This window comes from Leiobunum rupestre, chromosome 2 (assembly GCF_980474605.1).
Source record: "Leiobunum rupestre chromosome 2, qqLeiRupe1.1.hap1, whole genome shotgun sequence".
Classification (NCBI taxonomy): domain Eukaryota; kingdom Metazoa; phylum Arthropoda; class Arachnida; order Opiliones; family Sclerosomatidae; genus Leiobunum; species Leiobunum rupestre.
The window spans coordinates 86,047,359-86,061,342 of record NC_143385.1 but is presented as its reverse complement, the minus strand read 5'-3'; positions in this window follow the sequence as shown (position 1 = coordinate 86,061,342).

The window sequence follows — 13,984 nt, the reverse complement described above, 5'->3', positions numbered from 1 at the left end:
TATTGGCTATTTGAGTCACGTGCACAGCCCTACAATCTGTCAGCACGTGGCCTGCAACAGCGTGGCTCCGAAAAATGAAATTTCTGGTATGTTTTTTAATATTTGTGTCTTTAAAATATTAAAAAAATATAAAATAATTTAAAAATACGTAACTCTTAGCTGATTATTTTTTTCAAGTTCTTTAAAAAACGGTATTTTTATCTCTCATGGATGGCGCCTATTGACTATCTGTATCACCTAACCCCCCTCTCCCTACCGAAGCCGCAACAAAGCCCCACCGAAAAATAAAGCGTTGGGTATTCTATGAGCGAGACGTCGCTGTGTTTCTTGGTCTAAGCTTGTACGAGTGTAGATGTAGCTTCATTACGTAAAATCTATACCGTTACAGGTTCCCTCCACTCGCTTTCAAGAGGATGGTTTAACATATTCTGTTTAATAACTTTTTACTCTCGAATTACAACTAAGCTATTATATTATTTTCCGATTTATTTATTATTTCTTACTTATTATATTTTCTTTCTTAAACCATTTATCATGGAAAATATTTACAAATAATTCCACACAAGAAAAATAATCGAATAATAAATTAAAATGGATGAAAAATAAGTTAATATTTAACGTTAATAATATGACAGCAGACAGCAGAAGTAAATTAACCAAAATAATCGAAATAGCGCTCAGAATCGGGGGGGGGGGCTTTTTTCCTTGTGAACATGATGAGAAAATAGAGTCAAATAAAGCTAATTTCCATCTCCGTCCTTTGACGCGATAAATTGCACTTGAGAATTGTGGGTTTAGTTATTTCTATGTATAAAAAACTATTTCATAAAAACAAAAACTTTTTTTTCCGTTTGACAGTTGTTATAGTTTAGCTCGTGTCCCGCGATCACGAAATTTGGTTTTCATAGTAACCTTTCCGATATCACGGGCAATTACATTTTCAGTTGGACTATTGCTAAGGCGCCACCTTAGGCCCAAGTTATCTAGCGACTTTTAATGCCGTTTAACCAGTGGCCGGGTTACAAGAACCAATTTTCGCAAGGAAGAACTTGGAACCGACGTATTTATTTTCGAAAGAGTCCGATGCCTGCATCTATTGAGCGGAATAGAAAGTATTAATAAGGCAACTTTTAGATATACAAAATTTATAGTAACTTCTAAATATACTTTGTAAAATGCTGTAACGAAATTTTTTTAGAAAATAAATTATTTTTATAATAAAATAATAATAAATAAAATTATATATTAAATTAAAAATCCGAAACAATTAATAAAACAATATAAATTAAATTATTAAATTACAAAAAATAATTGTTACGCTATACACTCTTTTTAGAAACGTTTACTGGGCGCCACCATTATCGTACAGACAACCAACGAGCAAGCCCTCTACCGCAGAAATTTCATCCCCCCAAAACCGGTTTTTTCATCACCCTCCCCATAGACTGTAAGGTAATGGCGGTCGATTGGGAAGGCGCGTTTAAAAGTCTATATGCAAATGTTATAAAACAAAACTTATTTATAAAGATTTATATAATTATAATAATTAAAATAATAATACTTTTGAGCAAATGGGCCCAGTAAGATATCTTTTAGGACCGCTAGTTATATCTTTCCAGTGCTGAATTTCCATGCTTGGGTCATATGCTCTGATGTTTGTCAGTGGCGTAGACAAGGGATGGGTGTCCGTGCCCCCCCCCCCTCCCCTGGGTGTAACTTTGGCTATACTAAAATGTAACCCCCTTCTCGACCCATCTCAGTTATTTCACATAGTTTGAACACCTCAATTGAAGGATTTCTGGCTACGCCACTGATGTTTGTTTTGATGTGTACATAATAAACTGATTCATTTAGAAGTAACCACAACGAGGCTTTTTATTAACGAACTATACATCTGCTACTTATTGGTTCCCCTAATACCAGACCTAACCACTAGGTGGCGGTAAAGTATAATAATACAAAAAATCTAAACACTTTAATGCTCCCCTTGATATGGGTTGGTTAGGTAACGTTCAATCGTTTAAAACGAAATTACTACAGCTAAATAGTTCCCTACATCTCATCAATCAAAAATCTTGGAGGTCTTCTATCTTGACGAAAGTTGTACCTCGGGACTTCTGGGATGTTGCCGGCTTGAATGTTTTCTTTATATGAACTCTTTGTTGTTGTTGTTGAGGCTGCTGTGGTTTGTGGTCGTCACCCTGATCGACTTCACGGGGGTATTGAATTGCTTGACCTCGGAAGTGCTTGAAGCTTTGGTTTCGTGTTATTTTCCTTTCTGAATTTTCGGCGGTGATCATCAACTTTTTAACTTGAATTGCCACTAGCACATCAGGGGCAAACGTTGGTACCATTTTCCCTTGATTCCGGCTTTTAACTCCACCAAAAAGGGTTGGCACTATCCAGCGACGGATTCTGGAGAGGATAGATGGGATACCCTCGGGTGACCCTCTACCTCGATTCTGGAATTTTAAGCTGGAAGGAGGCGCAGTACACTACCTGTGTAAGGATGTGTCTACTGCAGAAGGGCTGGGGAAGGAGTTCGACCAGAAGGAGTTAGTTCCTGGTGGGTCATTGCTTTCATCAATGAAGGTAACAGACCTGCCAAAACCATTGAAGGTCGCCTTCCGCACCAAGGATGTGTACACGAAGGACGCTAACGTCCTTCTTCGCAGACTAAAGACTTTCAACAGCGCGTTTAATACGCAATGCTGGAAGATTGTCAATAAGCCTGAGGTCCCGACTGCCATCCGCTGGATTTTTCAGATGGATGTAGAGTCGGTCTAGGCCATCAGGGAAGCAGGTCTTAGAGCTGAGACCGGCTTGGACAGGAGTTTCTTCAAGATACTCTTTGATCCTAGCACGGACAACTCAAAGGACCAGACCAACCTGGAGGGCCCATCACCGGATTTCGAACAATCTGAGGTCTCGGAGATGGAAGAGGAGATTCTAGCCACTGGGGAATCTGGGAAGGAAACTCTCGCAGAGGACCTTAAGGCTATTGACTTGTCGGATATCGACGAGATCAAGGAGGCTGCTCATATGGAGGGAGCCACAGGGGGGCAGGCTGGGGAGTGATGTCGCCTCAGCATCTACAACTGGGTACGGCTTGGCAGAACTGGCCAGCAACGAAGTTAACCCCACCTAAACTTGAGTTTGAAGGTGCTGCAGATTAATCGGCACCACTGCAAGGCAGCCTCTGCTGTACTCTGCAGAAGGTTTGCCAAGGAGAGCTTTGATGTCGCTCTCATACAGGAGCCATGGACTGTCAATGGCAAGATACTTGGCCTATAAAATGCAGGTAATATATTCTATGATTATAACTCTGCCATAAAAGTATTTTCGTTAATGAAACCTTGTTCACGGGATATGACGTAAATTACGTCACTTACAATTCCGTGACGAAATACGCGTCATCAACTTTACTGATTGGAAACGGAAATTAGTGAGAATTCCTCGCGCGTTTCTGGCTTTGCCCATGTCAAGTTTAGCTCGTGTCTCGCGATCCCGAGATTTTGTTTCCTTGGTAACCTTTTCAATAGCGCAAGGATTATAAGCATTTTTGCATTTTTGGGTCCGCTTAATGTATGTTCCGCGTGAAACAAGGTCTCATTGATTTTTTTTCAATGGAAATGTTATACAGAGGCATACTTATGAGTAATTATGTTACATATGACTAGCTTAATAAACACCCTTAATTACTCGAAAATTCTCGTAATTTAATTTTTCCGTGGTTTCTCCATTTGCAGGACTAGCGGCATCTATCGCACGACGTGACAGCGATTGTATATGATTTAAAAAATCCTCGTTTTAGTCACTTGCAAAAATTCCTCATTTTACTATATTCCTCGATTAGCAACCAAATGTTATAATTACAAATTACTGATTTTATATTTAAATTATCGTGGGTACAAGAACGTACAATTATTATTTAGCTGCTTCATAACCACCCTTTGTTACTTGTATATTCTCGTAATTTAATTTTTCCGTGGTTTGTACATTTGAAGGAAAACACTCCGAATGAAATATACAGCCGCCGGATGATTAGCGGCATCTATCGCACGACGTGACGGCGATTGTATAGAGTAATGGCAGTGCTACGTCACACGACGTCACCCATGCTTTTTCCTATTCATAAAAAATTCGCGTCCACAATGGCGGCCATGGCCAAAGCTACGGAGTGCTACTTCTCTATATGATATAAAAAATCCTCGTTTTAGTCGCTTGCAAAAATTCCTCGTTTTACTACTTTCCGCGGTTTGGAAATAAATCGTTTTATTACGAATTTATGGTTTAAATTAATGTATCGTAACTATAAGAAAGTCACACTATGCTTAATTGTTTAATAAATAGATTTAATTATGCTCAAATTCGTAGAATTTCATTTTTCCTCGTTTTATTATTTGCCGTGATTTAGCAACCAAATGTTATAATTACCAATTTCTGATTTAAATTTAAAGTATCGTAGGGATGAGAACGTAAAATTAGCATTTAGCTGCTTCATAAACAACCTTAATTACTCGAAAATTCTCGTAATTTAATTTTTCCGTGGTTTCTCCATTTGCAGGACTAGCGGCATCTATCGCACGACGTCGCGGCGATTGTATATGATTTATAAAATCCTCGTTTTAGTCGCTTACAAAAATTCCTCGTTTTAGATTTTCCCATAGAAATCTCATAGGTAACTAGAATGCTGCCGCCTACGGCCGAGCTTGTCGCCAGTTCGTTTTGAACCTTCAGCCAATGAGAGGCCATAGAGTGCTTCCGCCAAGGAGGATAATAATCCTCCTTGGTTTCCACTACTATTCGCGACCGAAACAGCTCTAGGTGGCGATGCGGTGCCTTAGTTTTCCCGCCACTTCTTGTGTGTGTAGCGTCTGCTAGAGCCGAAAATAAATACATCTGGGGTACGTTCTATGTTGTATTCTAATAATAAAACTAGTAACTTCTAAGGAAAATATTATATATTTTTATATATTTCAGCGCGATTTAAAACTTTGATTGTTAGTACCGTCTGCTAATGCGCGACCTGTTACTGCTTCCGTCTTTTGCCGAATGAGGAGAAATGAGGGCGTATCCATAGTTTTCGGTCGCGAATAGCGGGAGATAGCTGACGTCATTCTCTCCGGTGACATTAAATTCTTGGCAGAACCGCTCTTTGAGCTCTGATTGGCTGAGATTTGGCTTCGTCTGCCACTCTGCCACGGCGTTTGGGCCATTTGCCAGTTACACGGCAGCATTCTAGTTACCTATGAGATTTCTATGGATTTTCCGGGTTTTCAAAGAAAATGGTTTTAGTAACGTATTTATGATTTATATTAATGGATCGTAAGTATGAGAAACTGGAATTAACATTTAAATGGTTAATAAATAGCATTAATTACTCTCAAATCCGTATAATTCATTTTTTCTCGTTTTATTATTTTCCGTGATTTAATTAGTACAATTTCATTTATTCTCGTTTTAATTTTTCCGCGATGCTTTTGATACAACTTTTGATCTAAGACGTCGATGTTGACCAAACTTGTCGAGGATAGGGAACAGTTAAAAGGCTACGTGGTAGCGTTAAGAAAACCCAGGTTAATAAATAAATAAATGATTTCGTTAAATTTTTTTATTTTCGTTTTACAATTTCTGCGATTTCGAAACAAAATGTTATAACGAATTTCAGATTTTATATTTAAAGTATTGTAAAATTTTCATTTAGCTGCTTCATAAACAACCTTAATTACTCTAAAATTCTCGTAATTTAATTTTTCCGTGGTTTCTCCATTTGCAGGACTAGCGACATCTATCGCACGACGTCGCGGCGATTGTATATGATTTAAAAAATCCTCGTTTTAGTCGCTTGCAAAAATTCCTCGTTTTAGATTTTCCGGGTTTTCAAAGAAAATAGTTTTAGCAACGTATTTATGATTTATATTAATGTATCGTAAGTATGAGAAACTGGAATTAACATTTAAATGGTTAATAAATAGCTTTAATTACTCTCAAATTCGAATAATTTCATTTTTCCTCGTTTTACTGTTTGCCGTGACTTAGCAACCAAATGTTATAATTACCAATTTCTGATTTAAATTTAAAGTATCGTAGGGATGAGAACTCAAAAATTAGCATTTAGAATCTTAAAAAGCAAACTTAATTACTCGACTACTCTCGTAATTTAATTTTTCCGTGGTTTCCCCATTTGCAGGACTAGCGACATCTATCGCACGATGTGACGGCGATTGTATATGATTTTAAATCCTTGTTTTAGATTTTCCGAGTTTTCAAAGAAAATGGTTTTAGCAACGTATTTCTGATTTATATTAATATATCGTAAGTATGAGAAACTCGAATTAACATTTAAATGGTTAATAAATAGCTTTAATTACTCATTTTCCCTCGTTTTACTATTTTCCGCGATTTCGAAACCAAATGTTATAATTTGAATTTCTGATTTTTCTATCGCACGGCGAAAAACTCCTCGTTGATTATTTTCCGCGGATTTCTTGCTGGACGCAGCGTGAAAAAGCCGTCATACTACTATGTGGTAGTTTTCCTTCATTTTCCTCGTTTTCCGCGCTTTCCGGGTTTTCCTTGTTTCAGTCGTTCCCTTGACACATTATTTGTCTCATTTAAATTTTCCCCAAATCAAGGAATACGCTAGACATTGTTCGTCTCGTGTCCACGGAGATTAACGTTTCCGCTATCGACGGAAGTTAAAGTTAAAAAGATAGGGCAAAACGTCGCCGCAATTAGTTGAATATACCAGTTCTGATTTTCCATAGGATAAATCGCAATTATAATTAGTTAGATCTAATGTTATCGACGGAAGTTAAAGCTAAAAAGATAGGGCAATTAACATTAGATCTAGCTAAACAACGTCACGAAGAGAAGCGCGTGAAGTTAGCACGTATCCCTATCGACGTTTGTTTTAAATTTTTCACGGGTGTCGATGGATTACGCTAAATCCATGATTTGGGAAATATTTAAACGAGGCAAATAATTTAGTCTAGGTGCTAAAGGGGCCGAAAATGTCGGCCCAAATAGCAAGTTCGTATGAATTTACCGCGTTTAACGAATAACGATCTACTATAAAACACGTGTATCGATTCTTTTCAAAATTCAGTAAAGTAGGACTCCCTACTCTATTTTACTTTCACAATGTACGTTGTTGGGATATTTATGCGACGGTTATTGCTGTTGTATTTTTAAAGTTTGAGCTCGCCTGTTGCTAGTACCCGGCCTTTCGGCATAGAAATCTAAATAAATATTTGAAAGGATTAACTTGAGCTGATAAGAGGAAAAACAACGCGCGGTTGCACTGTACACAGCCCCATAGGCAATTTTCCACCACCCATTGTGCGGTTTGTGGGGGTGTTATCTACGCCACTGGCTTTCCCGCCGTTTTTCCTTTAATTTGGTTCCGAAAGGGGTCGTAAATTATACCTGCCCCACACGGATGGCATCATGGTGCACTAGTAGCAGGAGCGGGCAAATATTTTATTCGCGTCCATTGCTACATTTGGAAAATTATGCCGAGCTGCCGACTGAAGAAAATACAAGTTGGAAAACCAAAATATACCTCTCCTCGGAAGAGTTTCTAATTTTCAGTGAGGCGTACAATGTATCCGTGGTTCTGTGGTAGAATTCTCGAATGCTCACCTGACGTACAGGAGGGCTCGGGTTTGAATCCCGCCGGGTACTAACGCAACTTGAAAAATATTTATAATACACCCAATGACAACAAAAAACGGGCCCTTTTGGAAAAACCTTTTCCCTAATTCTAAGAAACTGCGTACGCAGCGATTACCCTTTGCCCCGAAAATTCGAACGCGTTCGCAGGCCTGACAGACAGACCCACAGACAGACACGTCGGTTAATAATAATAATAATAAGCTAGGCTAATACCCAAGGCACCACCTTAGGCCTAAGTCATCATACGACTTTTGAAGCCCTTAATTCAGGTGGCCGGGTTACAAAGTCCCCTCGGAGAGGTAAAAACTAAAACTATCGCGGATTGCCAGTTTTCAAAGCAAACATTTTGTGGATGAGTCACTAGCCCATTTTCAATTGAGAATGCGTAAGGCGGTGTCATTGACACTTACGTAGAAACGCACATAGCGGATAAAGATGGGCTTATATGAAAAACAAATAATAGTAAATTAGTAAGTTTAAGTACTAAATTTCAACATGCGCTAAATGGTGGTAAAAAGTTATAGAACCGTTTAAAAACCGTTCATAATAATAAAAAAGCTCGGTTCCGGTTCGGGTTTCGGTTATAATTTTTTTACAAATATCGGTTCCGGTTCCGGATACGGTTATCACATTTTGATATTATCGGTTCCGGTTTCGGTTCCGGTTCCTAGAATTTACCCGGTTCTGGTTATCCGTTGCATCCCTAATAGCTACGAGCTTTTTTGTTTATTTTACAATTGATATAGTAATTATTAGGGATGCAACGGATAACTGGAACCGGAACCGAGAATTGCGATACATGTTAGGCGGAGGTAAAAGTGAGCTCTAAATATACTGTAATCTGCAACAACAAAAATTAAAATAATAATAAATTTTAATTTTTTAATGTTAAATGTGTAGGGAAGTAAAGAAGTATAAATATGGATACTTTGTGGGCCAAATTTGATCAAAGATTTGGTGTTAAAAATTGGAGGAGCAGTGGACTGTGATTTGAAAGGCTGAATGACGTCATTCTGTTGTTCGCAGGATTATTTTTTAATACTATTTCAATGAATTTGACATATTAATCAACAATAAAAATGAGAAAAATATTAAAAGTTTAATGGAAGTTATGGAACATCAATTACAAAAATTTCCAAACCTTAACAAAATAAATAGTCCCTTTAGGGCTGCAGCTTTAACGAGCTCTAAACTGTGTTTTTTTTTTCAGTTCGAAGAACTTTTTTTGTTATAATAATTGTACATGGCGATAGTCGCGACTCGCAATAGTAGCTACGCTGCATGCGTCACCCGATACCAATGAAGGGAAGTCCTCCCCCCTCCTTGAAAAACCTTAATGATTATAAGAGGCCCCGAAAACAATTTCGCGGGAGGGTACCGAACCCTTAGCTACGCCACTGAAAAAAGCTATTATTTTTAAAATAATTTACCAGAAACAAATTTTATATTCTAAATAAATAAATGTGGTGGATTTTATTTATCTTAATTTCATTTGAATTGCTTATGTATTGAACTTTATTTAATTAATACTAAACACACTGGAACCGTATAAGAACCGTTTAGGAAACGGAAGCGATCGGTTCTAAATTTTGATAACCGGAACCGATAAATTAAAAATTTAAGAACCGGAACCGATAGAGCGAAAATTTAAGAACCGGACCCGGATCCGAGATAGTCCAAAAAAGTAGAACCGTTGCATCCCTAGTAGCTCTAGCTATTATTTCAGTTAAACTTGCAAATTGTTAGGCCTTAACATCGTAGATTTACCAATTAGTCCCGATCACTGCTCTTAGATGGCTCCACGCTCTCCACGATTTATGTGAGCGTTATTCTAGTTACGGTTTATTTCTGTCCAAAAGTCGCGTTATTATTTTTAAAATGTCGCATTTTAACTTCTATCATATATCTACTTTATTTAGGAACTAAATTAACCAAATTAATGAAAGCAAAAGTTTAATATTCACGTATTTTATAGAGAACTATTTTTCATCGTGGCGGAGTACAACCGATACCTTTGTGTCCCTGTAAAGCGGCGAGGGGGAAGTCATTTCCGAAGCCCAAAAATTTTACCCCTCAAATAAGACGTCGTGCGGTTGGACCCAAGTGCCAGACTTTATCCCCCTATTTACTTTTGATCTGAGTGAGAGCGCGACTGGCATACTGGAAAGTATTGGAGTTTTAAATCCAATGTTATTCAGCAGAGCTACCCTACACTAACTAACTAATGAAACTAGTAAGAAATCATAACGTAGTAATTTAAAAGACAAACGTTTATTAAGAATGAATACTTTACAAGATGAACGACATATTAGGAGTGACGATAATAATAAACGCTGTAAGCGAATATATATACACATAAGGTTAAAAAATAGTAAGATAAGATTAGTGATTAAAAATATATCTTATTTACAATAAACATTTTTTTAACCTATTAAAAAACTAAACGAGAAAAGCCGATAACGCTTTTTATCTTCAACACTCGCCCTCGTTGACGACTTTCTCGTACTGTCGTAAACTGAGATTCTGACGGTGGCGGGTGAAGACTTCTTTAGGTAGTGGCTTAGTGAAAATGTCGGCCAGCTGTTCTTCACTCGGGACATACATAACGTCGATGACGCCCTCTTCGACCAGTTCACGAATGTAGTACTGACGAATACTGATATGTTTCGTTTGGCGATGAAACTCAGGATTTCTGATGAGTTTAATGGCCCCTGCATTGTCGACTCGGAGTACGGGTACATCATCGTCTACGTTGAGACCCAGGAAAGACTTGATTCGTTCAATCCAGACGACATCTTTCGCCGCTTCAGTGGCAGCTACCAGTTCAGCCTCCGTGGTTGACAAAGCAACAGATTGTTGCTTTCTGCTCGCCCAAGTAACTGGAGTTGAGCCAATTAGGCATACGATCCCAGACGTTGAACGTCTTGTTTTCTCACAACCACCGTAATCAGCGTCGCTGTAGGGGATGGTTGTCATGGAATTCTCGGACTTGAATAAGAGACCTAGTGATTTGGTCCCTCTGAGATAACGAAAAATTCGTGTAACTCCATTCCAGTCAGCGACCTTTGGATTCGCCATTGCTTGGGACGCTCGATTGACTGCGTATTCGATGTCAGGTCGTGTTCCTGTCGCTGCGTATCTGAGACTTCCAATGGCCGAGGCATATATGGTCGTTGACTCGAAACTCTCCTGACTTTGGTTGGTCGTGTCTGGACTGCCGATAGGAGTGCTCACTGGTTTACAGTCTTGCATGTTGAACCTTTCAAGAACCTTCTCGATGTAGGCGCTTTGGTGTAAGAATACGGAGCCGTCGCTTAACTGATCGATTTTAAGTCCAAGATACGTTGACGCTTTTCCGGTTATGATTTCGAATTCATCGCTGAAGTCGTGAAGAAAGTCATCAACTGCTTTGGTGGTACTGCCGGCAACCAATCCATCATCGACGTAGAGGATCAAGACCAATAAAACGTCATTGGTTGATTAAATATATAGACAGTGATCTCCATCAGCACTCTTGAAGCCATGGTTCTGAAGCGATTTGTCAATTCATTCATTCCAACATCGTGGATACTGTTTAAGACCGTAGAGACTTTTCTTTAACTTCCAGACTTGTCCACTACTATTGTCGAAACCTTCAGGTTGACGCAGATAAATTTCTTCGGATAGCTTCCCATGAAGGAATGCGGTCTTTACGTCGAATTGCCTGAGGTTGAGATTTTTCTGGGCAACTAGGTTGAGAAAGATTCGTAGTGTCTGGAATCGGGCAACTGGAGCGAAAGTCTCATTGAAGTCGATTCCCTCTCGTTGCGTAAAGCCTTTTGCGACAAGCCGGGCTTTGTGCTTGACGATCGTCCCATCTTCATCATTCTTTGTACGAAAGACCCAACGATTTCCGATTATCTTGCGACCAGGTGGAGGATCAACCATTTCGTAGACATCGTGTCTTTTCATTGCCGAAAGTTCATCTACCATCGGTTTCTACCACTCGGCGGATTCGTTGCTTGAACGTGCTTCTCGTGCCGTTTGTGGTAACATGTCGCAGATGAGGAATGCTTTATTTGCTAGCTGGCACCTCTGACATGGTTCGACTTCCCTTAGTGTTGAACGATCTCTAAGGACTGGACCGCTCTTCTCAGGTTGATTGTCCCGAACATTGTCAGGAAGAGACACTGTTGCCTCATTAGGTGTGGTGACCTTATCTTCTGAAAAACCGGCAGCTCTGATGGTCATGTTGGTTGGTACATCTGTAGCTGTGATGGGCTCGTCTTCTGAGAAACTGGTTGCTCTGGTTGGTATGTCTCTCAGTACGTCGATGACTGTGACGGGTCCGTCTATGCAGACCGTATCTTCGGTTGACTGCTCGCCCTGGTTACGAACTTCAGGAGAGTACTCCATGACATATTGCTCTGGATCAAACTTGACATCTCTTGATCTAAGTACGTTATCGAGCTCCGGAACGTAAATTCCGTAACCGTCAGCGTCATCTTCATAGCCGACGAGGAGACCCTTGTATGCTTTCTTTCCAAGTTTCTTCCGTTTCACATTTGGAACGTGAACGAAGCAATCAGTGCCGAAAACCCTTAGATGCTTGATTGACGGATTTGGCTTTCCCGTCCAAAGTTCGTATGGCGTCTTCCCAGTAATGCATGTTGGAGCCGATCGATTCAGAATATAGACGGCCGTATTCACCGCTTCTGCCCAGAGCTTGGGTGGTAGCTCTGTCCTGGAAAGCAACATGGCACGGACTGACTCCATGATTGTGCGGTTCTCTCGTTCAGCGACTCTGTTCTGTTCGGGCGTGTACGGCATGGACGTGCGATGTTTTAGACCTTCTTGAGAGGACCATTGATGGAACTCTGCGTTGACATATTTTGTTCCGTTGTCGGTGATCAGCTCTTGAACTGGGTAATTCCGGGTTCGGCAAAGAGCAAGAAAATCCTTGAAATAGTCGATGACCTCGGATTTCTTCGTTAGGAAGTAGACGGCTCGTATACTGGAATACTCGTCTTTGAACAGGAGGTAATACCTCTTCCCCTTCATGGACGGTGTCGGTGACGGTCCCCAGAGATCGGAGTGAATCCTTTCACCCGGCTTTGTAGCCTTCTCCAAACGAGTACCGAAGCTGTGCCTCGACATTTTTCCATAGATGCATCCTTCGCAAAGCTTGTTTGAGGTTTGGTTTTGGACTTCATATCCAAGTCTTCGCAACGTAGCTGCAACGTGCCGTTTATCCTGATGACCCAGCCTCTCATGCCAGACTTGAAGATCTGCGACTCTGTCATTTCTAGGATCGGCTGCTATGTGAGCGGAACGTTGTGGTTTCTCGACCTTGGCGTCCAAACAGTAAAGATCCTCAACTTTGCCAGGCAAGCAAAGGATTTTCTTCCCTCCAATGTTTTCATAGACCCCGCAAGAGGTTGCTGTGACTAGGAACTCAAGGTTCTTGTTCCTCTTCATGACGCTTTTCAATGAAAAAACGCTACGGGCGAAATCGCTTATGTGCCAGACGTTGTGCACAATTTCGTAATAGCGTTTCTTTCCAATACGGAAATGAAATTTGATATCTCCTTCCCCATCGGCGGTCATCAGTGTCTTGTTTCCAATCTGGAGAGTTGCTGGAGTGGTGAACTTGCGGAATGTGAGGAAATTCGTGACGCCGTTCGTAATGTGCTGTGATGCACCCGAATCGAAGTACCAGGCTCCTTCAGAAGAAGAAGAGCTGACAACTAAGCCATTAGCTGCAATCATGCCTCCGGCTCTGTCACATGGATTCTCTTGGTTGCTGCTACTTCTGGATTTCCTTTTCAGAGCTCGACAGTCTTCGATGACATGACCATACTTGTGGCAATGGAAACATTGCCTTTTGTTTTTCCTGTTCTTCTCGGTTGAAGTAAGGGTTTGATGACCCTTACTATTGCGTTTCACCATCAGACCAGAGGAATCTCTGAAGACGTCTTCCTCTCTGGTAGCTCGACCAATTAACAGACGTTCCAATTCGGCGACGGTCTGTTTTTCTGTGGGAATTGTGTCCCAGAGCATGCCGAATTCTCTGAATTTTTCCTGAGGTAAAGACTCGAAAATACAGGCGATGAGAATGCAGTCATCGAAGGATATGTCCTTTTCTGAATGTGCCGTTGAGAGAATATCTGCCCAAAGAGAGCACATCTGGGCAATGTGGGTAGCCATGTCGACATCAGGCGACTTCGTCGTGCGCATTAGCTGCGCCAGGAGCTTTCGCAGACGATTGGACGATTTCTGCTCGAAGATTTCAAGTAGCTTATCCCACATCTCCTTCGGGGTGTCG